Raw genomic sequence first — 11,888 nt, forward strand, 5'->3', positions numbered from 1 at the left:
TAATCCCCGGCAACGGCGCCAAAATTTGATGCGAGATTTATACGCACACAAATTAAACCCTCTTTTTATCAATTGTAGTATATGTATAAGTAGGGATCGTTCTGGACCGGGGATTAGGAGGGATTGTTAATCACTTGGATTTGACTAAAAAACGTAAAATAAAGTTTAAAACACTATACTAGACTCAAAGAATGCAAAACTAAACTTTAAATCACTAAGACAAACCAAAGACTCAAAATGCTTTAAAACATAAACTAAATTGAACAATAAGGAAAAAGGGGGGAAGAGTTTTGATTTGACGAAAATTGAAATAACAAAACAAGTTAATAAACTAAGCAGAATGTAAATGTGAATATGGATGATGGAATAAATGGAATGAAGGCTAGCTAAGGGGTTCTTCTCCACACATGTTATACTTGCATACAAGATTGATTCTCAGTTGGTCTTTCGATAAATTATGAAACTCAATGCTCCAAGTTAATTAGGTCCGCTTAAATTAACTTTCAGATTTCCCTAAATTCATTGGATTGAATGGAATACGCATTACAACCAAATTATTCTTAATCAAAGTCCCTAACTATGGAATACGCATGATAGAGACATTCAACAAAGATCATTAAGTTCAATGAAAATTAGAAGTGTTGACGAGGCATTCGTTACTATGGAATACGCATGAAACTTATGCCAAGAATTCGTTTAACGCGATTGTTTATAAGCAACCTCCACTACTTGTGAATATAAGTTCATAACGATTAGATGAAACTCACTTATATTCTAGCGTCATATTCATGCATGAAAATTAAGTTTGCAATCTCAATGAACATACATAAATAAGTTATCAATCAAACAGTTAAATGAATTGAATCCACAACTTATGAAATTCCAACCAAAAGTAATCAATTCATATTGCAAATATAAACATAGTTTCGAATCACCCCCTAGCTAAAGGGGGATTAGTTCCTCATTACTTTGAAATCAAAGAAACACCTAAACATTCCAACAACTCAAACTTGAATTGTATGAACGTTTAGGCACTCTTCTCTTCCATTCCTCATACGTACAAAACAAAGAGAATTGAATTTAAACTTTGAAATCAAAGAAACACCTAAACATTCCAACAACTCAAACTTGAATTGTATGAACGTTTAGGCCCTCTTATCTTCCTCGTTGTTGTAGCACAAGGTCTAAGGTGAGGTTTGGGGAATTATGGAAATGGATGAGGAATGGTGGAAATGGAAAGATGGTTTGGATTCTAAGGAAGTGTTTGAGGGGTGTTGTGTTGTGAAATGGAATGAGATGTGAATTGAATGAATGAATGCAAGGGTATTTATAGGAGTAGTGGAGGGAACATATGGCTATGTCATTTGTAGGTGAAGTAGGTGGATGTTGTAGGTGAAGTAGGTGGATGTTGTAGGTGAAGTGGATGTTGTAGGTGAAGTAGGTGGATGTTGTAGGTGAAGTAGGTGGATGTTGTAGGTGAAGTGGGTGGATGTTGTAGGTGAAGTAGGTGGATGTTGTAGGTGAAGTGGATGTTGTAGGTGAAGTAGGTGGATGTTATGTTAAGTGATAAGTGATAAGTGATATGATATGTGGTTATGATATGATAAGTGGTTAAGTGGTGATGATAAGTGATAAGTGATTAAGTGATATGATATGTGGTGATGATAATGTGTTAGAATGGATGTGTGTTATGCATGGCATGATTGGGATTAGGAAAGGTTTAAATGTCCTAAAACTAAAGAGAACAAGGTTCCAACACTTTGGCTCCAATTAGGTCTTCAATTTCGTCCAACACTTTGGCTTCAAGCATAAGCTATCCGTCCTTAGCCCAAAAGTGCTCCAAAAGTCTCCAAAATGCATCTTTTTGCTCCTTTAGCCCTTTGGACCTACAAACACACGAAAATAGCTTAAAGTACTAAAATAACTAAAGAAACATAACGTAAATGTACGAGAACAAGCCATTTAAGTCGCATAAATCTCTTTTTGTCAATTGTAGTGAAGAATGTAAGTAGGGATCGTTCTGGACCGGGGATTAGGAGGGATTGCAAATCTCTTGGAAACTGACTCAAAAACTTAAAAACACAGTTTAAAACACTATACTAGACTCAAAGAATGTAAAACTAAACTTTAAAACACTAAGACAAACCAAAGACTCAAAATGCTTTTAAAAACACAAACTAAAATGATTTCTAACTAAATTGACATTAAAGTAAAGGGGGATTTAAGTTTATACGAAATTAAATTAAATGAACAAATTAAAACAGAATGTAAATATGGAATTGATGAAATGGAATGAATGGATGATAGAATAGCTAAGGGGTTCATCTCCATACATGTTACACTTGCATAATAAAAAGATTTCCAATTGCATTTCAATAAATCATTAATTCTCAACGCCCCGGGTTAATTAGGTCCGCTTAAATTAACCGTCAAGTTTTCCTTAAGTTAATGAATTGGATGGGTTAGCGCAACGCAATTCACAACATTCTCCAAAAGTCCTTTACGTGAAAAGCACAATAAAGATACAATCAAAGATCATTAAGCATCATGAAAACTATAAGTGTTGACGAGGCATTCGTTACTATGGAATACGCATGAAACTTATGCCAAGAATTCGTTTAACGCGATTGTTTATAAGCAACCTCCACTACTTGTGAATATAAGTTCGTAACTATTAGGTGAAACTCACTTATATTCTAGCGTCATATTCATGCATGAAAATTAAGCGCGCATTCTCAATAAACATACATAAATAAGTTATCAATCAAACGGTTAAACAAATTGAATCCACAACTTATGAAACGCAATTAGAAGTAATCAAATCAAAATGCAAGCATAAACATATATTTCGAATCACCCCCTAGCTAAAGGGGGTTTAGTTCCTCATAACTTTGAAATCAAAGAAACACCTAAACATTCCAACAACTCAAACTTGAATTGTATGAACGTTTAGGCACTCTTCTCTTCCATTCCTCATACGTACAAAACAAAGAGAATTGAATTTAAACTTTGAAATCAAAGAAACACCTAAACATTCCAACAACTCACACTTGAATTGTATGAACGTTTAGGCCCTCTTATCTTCCTCGTTGTTGTAGCACAAGGTCTAAGGTGAGGTTTGGGGGATTATGGAAATGGATGAGGAGTGGTGTTTGGATTATAAGGGAATGGATGGGAAGCTCACGGCTAGGGAAGGGAGAATGTGTTTGTAATGTGTTGTGTATGAAATGAGATGTGAATTGAATGAATGAATGCAAGGGTATTTATAGGAGTAGTGGAGGGAACATATGGCTATGTCATTTGTAGGTGAAGTAGGTGGATGTTGTAGGTGAAGTAGGTGGATGTTGTAGGTGAAGTGGATGTTGTAGGTGAAGTAGGTGGATGTTGTAGGTGAAGTAGGTGGATGTTGTAGGTGAAGTGGGTGGATGTTGTAGGTGAAGTAGGTGGATGTTGTAGGTGAAGTGGATGTTGTAGGTGAAGTGGATGTTGTAGGTGAAGTAGGTGGATGTTATGTTAAGTGATAAGTGATAAGTGATATGATATGTGGTTATGATATGATAAGTGGTTAAGTGGTGATGATAAGTGATAAGTGATTAAGTGATATGATATGTGGTGATGATAATGTGTTAGAATGGATGTGTGTTATGCATGGCATGATTGGGATTAGGAAAGGTTTAAATGTCCTAAAACTAAAGAGAACAAGGTTCCAACACTTTGGCTCCAATTAGGTCTTCAATTTCGTCCAACACTTTGGCTTCAAGCATAAGCTATCCGTCCTTAGCCCAAAAGTGCTCCAAAAGTCTCCAAAATGCATCTTTTTGCTCCTTTAGCCCTTTGGACCTACAAACACACGAAAATAGCTTAAAGTACTAAAATAACTAAAGAAACATAACGTAAATGTACGAGAACAAGCCATTTAAGTCGCATAAATATGCTCCTATCAATGATCTCATTATTCCTTGCTTGGTTGCTACTTAGAATGCAATTGTATCATGATAGAACTAAATGCTAGAACTCATGCCCATTTCATTCAAAGCATGTTATTGATTTGCATAACACATATTCAAGAAGAAGTTGTGTAGTGACCACCACCATAGCCAAATAGCCTTACTTCCCATACTTCATATATGTTGTAAGTTTTAACCCCGTTGAGCCTTGTTTAGCCTTTATTCTTTGTTTACCCACATTTTCCTCACCTAGCCTAGTTTAGGACAATCCCCACCCTTGTTCTTAAAAGATAGTGAGCATGACTTAATTGAATTCCTTTTGAGTTACATTATGAAAGAAAATAAGTGTGGGGGAGAGAATGTTTAAGTGTTGATGTTTTGAGATTCAAAAGAAAAGAAAAAAAAAAGAGAAAAGAAAGAAAGAAAGAAAAAAAAAAAAAAAGAGCTTGAAAAAAAAAAAAAAAAAAAATGAAAGAATAAGTGATTGAAGAAAGGTTCCAAAACACCAATTCTGGGCGTAAATTGTCTAAATTCTCCCTTTTTGTTCAAAAGTTGAGTTTTCATTCAAAAGTGAATTCTAAGTTGATTCAAATGCTTTGCTCACTATTTCTTTAAAAACCTTTGTTTTCCATATCCCTTCTTTGTTATCCACATACCCCAAGCCCCGTTACAACCCTTGACTTCTATCTTCAGTGTTGTGTATTTCAATTTGTGGAGTTTGAACTTGGTATGAGCATATGGTATCACTGGTTCTCGCGTCTAAGTAGTAGCATTCCATTCATGAGATCATATCTAAACATGCTTATTAACTCCAGAAATTGCTTCCTTTGAAATACATATATGTGAGTGTTCGTTTTTATGATTACATCAATCTTCTCACATATAACTAGTTTAGGGTGTGTAGTCAGAAAATCTGTGTAAAACACGAGAGCATATCTTGTAAGGAATTGAGCAAATTCTCTAAGGCATGTTACTACATTCAAAATATAGTTTTAAATGCTTAATTGTGAATTAGTATGTGGTGACTATGATTAAGAATGTACTTAAGTGTCAAGATGGCTAAAATCTGTGGGAATAATGATTTTTAACTTGTCTTGTGCATTGGAAATCCGTGAGACGATTGTTGGAAGGTGTAGGTTGTGTTTTGTTCGTTTTGTCTAGTTTCGTGTTCTTTTGTTTTGTTTTGCTCGAGGACTAGCAAAAGATAAGTGTGGGGGTATTTGATAGGAGCATATTCATGCGACTTAAATAGCTTGTTCTCGTACATTTACGTTATGTTTCTTTAGTTATTTTAGTACTTTAAGCTATTTTCGTGTGTTTGTAGGTCCAAAGGGCTAAAGGAGCAAAAAGATGCATTTTGGAGACTTTTGGAGCACTTTTGGGCTAAGGACGGATAGCTTATGCTTGAAGCCAAAGTGTTGGACGAAATTGAAGACCTAATTGGAGCCAAAGTGTTGGAACCTTGTTCTCTTTAGTTTTAGGACATTTAAACCTTTCCTAATCCCAATCATGCCATGCATAACACACATCCATTCTAACACATTGTCATTGAACATGCATTTCCTTCATTAGTTAACCCACATGCACTTATCACTTATCATCACCACATATCATATCACTTAATCACTTATCACTTATCATCACCACTTAACCACTTATCATATCATAACCACATATCATATCACTTATCACTTATCACTTAACATAACATCCACCTACTTCACCTAGAACATCCACTTCACCTACAACATCCACCTACTTCACCTACAACATCCACCCACTTCACCTACAACATCCACCTACTTCACCTACAACATCCACCCACTTCACCTACAACATCCACCTACTTCACCTACAACATCCACCTACTTCACCTACAAATGACATAGCCATATGTTCCCTCCACTACTCCTATAAATACCCTTGCATTCATTCATTCAGGAACATCTCATTTCATACACAACACATTACAAACACATTTAACCTTCCCTAGCCGTGAGCTTCCCATCTCTCCCCTTATAATCCAAACACCATTTTTCCATTCCCCTTCCACTTCTCCACCACTCCTCTTCCATTCCACACTTCCATCCCCCAAACCAATTATCCCTAGACCTTATGCTACAATAAAGAGGAAGAGAAGAGAGCCTAAACGTTCATACAATTCAAGTTTGAGTTGTTGGAATGTTTAGGCGTTTCTTTGATTTCAATGTTTAATTTCAATTCTCTTTGTTTTGTATGAGGTACTAAACCCCCCTTTAGCTAGGGGGTGATTCGAAATATATGTTTATGCTTGCATTTTGATTTGATTACTTCTAATTACGTTTCATAAGTTGTGAATTCAATTTGTTTAACTGTTTTATTGATAACCTATTTATGTATGTTTATTGAGAGTGCACACTTAATTTTCATGCATAAATATGACGCTAGAATATAAGTGAATTTCACCTAATCGTTATGAACTTATATTCACAAGTAGTGGAGGTTGCTTATAAACAATCGCGTTAAACGAATTCTTGGCATAAGTTTCATGCGTATTCCATAGTAACGAATGCCTCGTCAATGTTTATGATTTTCGTTGAACTTAATGATCTTTGTTGAATGTCTCTATCATGCGTATTCCATAGTTAGGGACTTTGATTAAGAATAATTTGGTTGTAATGCGTATTCCATTCAATCCAACGAATCTAGGGAAATCTGAAAGTTAATTTAAGCGAACCTAATTAACTTGGAGCATTGAGTTTCATAATTTATCGAAAGACCAACTGAGAATCAATCTTGTATGCAAGTGTAACATGTATGGAGATGAACCCCTTAGCTAGCATTCATCCATAAATTTCATATTTACATTCTGTCTAGTTTATTAACTTGTTTCGTTATTTCAATTTTCGTAAAAACCTCAATCCCCCTTTTGCTTTAATGTTCATTTTAGTTAGAATTCAATTTAGTTTGTGTTTTTAAAGCATTTTGAGTTTTTGGTTTGTCTTAGTGTTTTAAACTTTAATTTTGCATTCTTTGAGTCTAGTTTAGTGTTTTAAACTTTATTTTACGTTTTTGAGTAAGTTTCCAAGAGATTTGCAATCCCTCATAATCCCCGGTCCAGAACGATCCCTACTTATACTTATACTACAAATCGACAAAAAGAGGGTTTAATTTGTGTGCGTATAAATCTCGCATCACCTACACTAGTTATATGTGAGAGATTGATGTAAACATGAAAGACTAGCATCTCACATATGTTATAACAAAGAAAGCATTTTCTGGATTTACGATAATGACATGAATATGATCTCATGAATGGAATGCTACTACTTAGAATGAGAACCAGGGATTCCATAAGCTCATATCAATTCCAAACTCCACATATTAAATACATAACATCAAGATAGAAGTTGAGGGTTGTAACGGGGCTAAGGGTAATGGTTTAACAAAGAAAGGTAAAGTAAAACAAAGGTAATAGGAAGCGAAGTAATGAAATTGACACTTAAACTCACTTTTAATGGCAGAAATCAACTTTTAAACACAAGGGAAGATTCATGCAACAACTAGGGTCAAATTCACTCTTTTGGACCCTAGTTTCAATAACCAATGCTTGTGAGATCATTCTCACTTATTTTTCAACTCTTTTTTTTTTCTTTCTTTTCAACAATTTTTTTCTTTATTTCATTCTTTGGCCGTGCCCTATTATCTTCCCCCACACTTATTTTCTGCAGTATATTGATCAAAAGGAGTTCATTCTAAGTCATGCTTCACTATCCTTTAAGAACAAGGGGTTAACAAAGAAAATAAGCTTGAAAAGGCTCAAAAGGGGTAATCCTACAATACATGTGAAAAGGGATAGGCTTTTTGGCTTTGGCTTGACTAACAACTTCATCTTATTGTATGTTATGCAATCAATATCATGCTTTGAATGAAACGGATATAAGTGTGCACTCTCAATAAACATACATAAATAAGTGTGCACTCTCAATCAATATTATGCATGGAAATTAAGTGTGCACTCTCAATAAACATACATAAATAAGTTATCAATCAAACAGTTAAACGAATTGAAACCACAACTTATGAAACACAATTAGAAGTAATCAAATCAAAATGCAAACATAAACATTTATTTCGAATCCCCCCCTAGCCAAGGGGGGTTTAGTTCCTCATAGTACAAAACAAAGAGAATTGAAATTAAACATTGAATTCGAAGGAAAAGAAACACCTAAACATTCCAACAACTCAAACTTGAATTGTATGAACGTTTAGGCCCGCTTCTCTTCCTCTTTGTTGTAGCACGAGGTCTAAGGATAGTTTGATGGTGTGAATGGTTGGGGAGTGATGGAAATGGAAGAGGAGTGGTGTTTGGATTATAAGGAAGACTCACGGCATGGAATGGGGAAGTGTTTGTGTTGTGGTATGAAGGTGGAGAGTGAATGGTTCCAATTGAATGAAGTGTGTGTGGTTTTTATAGGGAGAGAAAGGTTGAGAATGTGGCTGCAATGCATGTGAAAAACAGCTAGGAAAGTGGGTGGAAAGCTGGAATTGCACAAGGGGAATGCTGGAAAGTGCAAGGGAACCTACGGCAATGCTTGTTTTGGTGCATGTGTTGGCTGTTTTGTTTGTTGGGAAAGCATGTGTTTGCATGTGAATGTTGTTTGTGTGAGGTGTGTGTGAATGCATGTGAAATGTAAAGGGAAAAGCTGGAAATGCTAGGAATGAAGGCCACGGCAAAGGCTTGTGGATGAGTTGGAAAAACATGTGAATGCTGAAATGGGAATGAAGGCCACGACAAAGGGTGAAGTTTTTGATGATTTAAAATGTGGATGCATGATGAAGAGTTAATAAATAATGCATGTAGGGTTAGGAAATAAAATCATAACTTAAAGGGGGGTGATAGGAGCATATTCATGCGACTTAAATGGCTTGTTCTCGTGCATTTACGTTATGTTTCTTTAGTTATTTTAGTCCTTTAAGCTATTTTCGTGTGTTTGTAGGTCCAAAGGGCTAAAGGAGCAAAAAGATGCATTTTGGAGACTTTTGGAGCACTTTTGGGCTAAGGATGGATAGCTTATGCTTGGCGCCAAAATGTTGGACGAAATTGAAGACCAAAGTGTTGGAACTTTGTTCCCTTTAGTTTTAGGACATTTAAACCTTTCCAATTCCCTTATGCCGTGCATCTCCACCTTTCTCCCAAAACCATACACATGCATTCATTATTCATTCTCTCACATGCTCCCATTACTTATCATAATCACTTATCATTCATCACTTATCATTCACCACTTATCACTTATCTTATCATTCACCACTTATCACTTATCATATCATTCACCACTTATCATTCATCAAACACATGCATTCACATGTTTTCACAATCTGCCATCATTCCAACCAAAACCGTGCACATGCTATCACCATGCATTCACATGCACTTGTTCCTCCATCATTCCATCCTTTAAAACATTGCACATGCACTTTAATCATTCAACACATGCATTCATTTCATCATTTCAGCCACTTCATCATTCCATCAGATTTCACAACCTAAGTCACATGTACATTCATCCACCTTTCTCCCAAAAAGCTTTGCACATGCATTCACTCACCACAAACAAGTCACATGCATTCATCAACATATCTAGCTGTCATTCACATGCATTCCATCTTTTAATTTAATCACATGCACATTCACCTTGCATTTTCAGATTGTTCCTCCATCATTGCACCACAATGCAGCCACATGCACTTGTTCCTCTAACATTTCAGCCACTTGCACTCCCATTCTCTCCCAAAACCGTGCACATGCCTTCTCCTTGCATTTCCAGCCATTCCACATGCTATTTCAGCCACATGCACTCATAATCATTCAACCAACATGTGCACATGCAACCTAGCTGTCATGTTCCCCCCATTTCACCTATAAATACTCATTCATTCACACTCATTCATACACAATCCATTCACCACAGAAATAAGGCCTTTGTGCCAGAAATTCACCCATTCCAAACACTCTTCCATACACTCATCCATTGCAGAAATGTAGACCATCAAACTCCCTTGTGCCATGCTCTCCCTTACAATCCAAACACCATCCTTCCATTCCTCCACCACTACCCAAACCATTCACACCATCAAACTATCCTTAGACCTTGTGCTACAACGAAGAGGAAGAGAAGAGTGCCTAAACGTTCATACAATTCAAGTTTGAGTTGTTGGAATGTTTAGGTGCTTCTTTGATTTCAATGTTTAATTTCAATACTCTTTGTTTTGTACGAATGAGGAATGGAAGATAAGAGGGCCTAAACGTTCATACAATTCAAGTTTGAGTTGTTGGAATGTTTAGGTGTTTCTTTGATTCTCTTTGTTTTGTACCATGAGGAACTAAACCCCCTTGGTTAGGGGGTGATTCGAATATATGTTTATGCTTGCATTTTGATTTGAATACTTCTAATTGCGTTTTATAAGTTGTGGATTCAATTCGTTTAACTGTTTGATTGATAACTTATTTATGTATGTTCATTGAGAGTGCACGCTTAATTTTCATGCATGAATATGACGCTAGAATATAAGTGAGTTTCACCTAATAGTTATGAACTTATATTCACAAGTAGTGGAGGTTGCTTATAAACAATCGCGTTAAATGAATTCTTGGCATAAGTTTCATGCAATCCATAGTAACGAATGCCTCGTCAACACTTATAATTTTCATAGAGCGTAATGATTCTTGCTTGTATCTCTATTATGCAATCATGTAGGGGACTTGTGGGGAATGTTTTGAATTGTTGTATGCGCTAACCCATCCAATTCAATAACGTTAGGAATATTTGAAGGTTAATTAGTGCATCACGGTTAACCCGGGGTGTTGAGTTTCATGGTTTATTGAAATGCAATTGGAAATCATTTTATTATGCAAGTATAACATGTATGGAGATGAACCCCTTAGCTAGCCTTCATTCCATTCAAATTCTATCACACATTCACATTTACATTTTGCTTTAATTTGAATCTGTGCATTTTAGTTAATTTTCGTATAAATCTAAATCCCCCTTTACTTTAATGTCCAATTTAGTTAGAAAGTGTTTTAGTTTGTGTTTATGAGTGTTTTGATTCATTTTATTTCCCAATTTCGTCCAAATTCACCAAAGTGCTCAAAACTGCCCAGAAAGTGATTTTAAGGCAGTTTTGAGTGTTTTGGGTGATGTTTGAGTCTTTTGGTTTGTTTTAATGTTTTAAGTGATTAGTTTTACATTCTTTGAGTTAGTTTAGTGTTTTATATTGTGTTTTTACGTTCTTGAGTCAAGTTATTACTTAATTTCGTCCAAATTTGTGTTTGTGCTCAAATCTGCCCAGAAAGTGGTTTTTAGGCAGATTTGAGTGTGTTTGTGTTGTTTTGAGTCTTTTGGTTTGTCTTAGTGTTTTAAAGTTTAGTTTTGCATTCTTTGAGTTAGTTTAGTGTTTTATATTGTGTTTTTACGTTCTTGAGTCAAGTTATTACTTAATTTCGTCCAAATTTGTGTTTGTGCTCAAATCTGCCCAGAAAGTGGTTTTTAGGCAGATTTGAGTGTGTTTGTGTTGTTTTGAGTCTTTTGGTTTGTCTTAGTGTTTTAAAGTTTAGTTTTGCATTCTTTGAGTTAGTTTAGTGTTTTATATTGTGTTTTTACGTTCTTGAGTCAAGTTATTACTTAATTTCGTCCAAATTTGTGTTTGTGCTCAAATCTGCCCAGAAAGTGGTTTTTAGGCAGATTTGAGTGTGTTTGTGTTGTTTTGAGTCTTTTGGTTTGTCTTAGTGTTTTAAAGTTTAGTTTTGCATTCTTTGAGTCTAGTATAGTGTTTCATATTGTTATTTTACGTTTTTGAGTCAAATCCAAGTGGTTAACAATCCCTCCTAATCCCCGGTTAAGAACGATCCCTACTTATAAATATACTACAATTTGACGAAAAGAGGGTTTAATTTGT

Source organism: Pyrus communis, chromosome 12, assembly GCF_963583255.1.
Source record: "Pyrus communis chromosome 12, drPyrComm1.1, whole genome shotgun sequence".
NCBI classification, from domain to species: Eukaryota; Viridiplantae; Streptophyta; class Magnoliopsida; order Rosales; family Rosaceae; genus Pyrus; species Pyrus communis.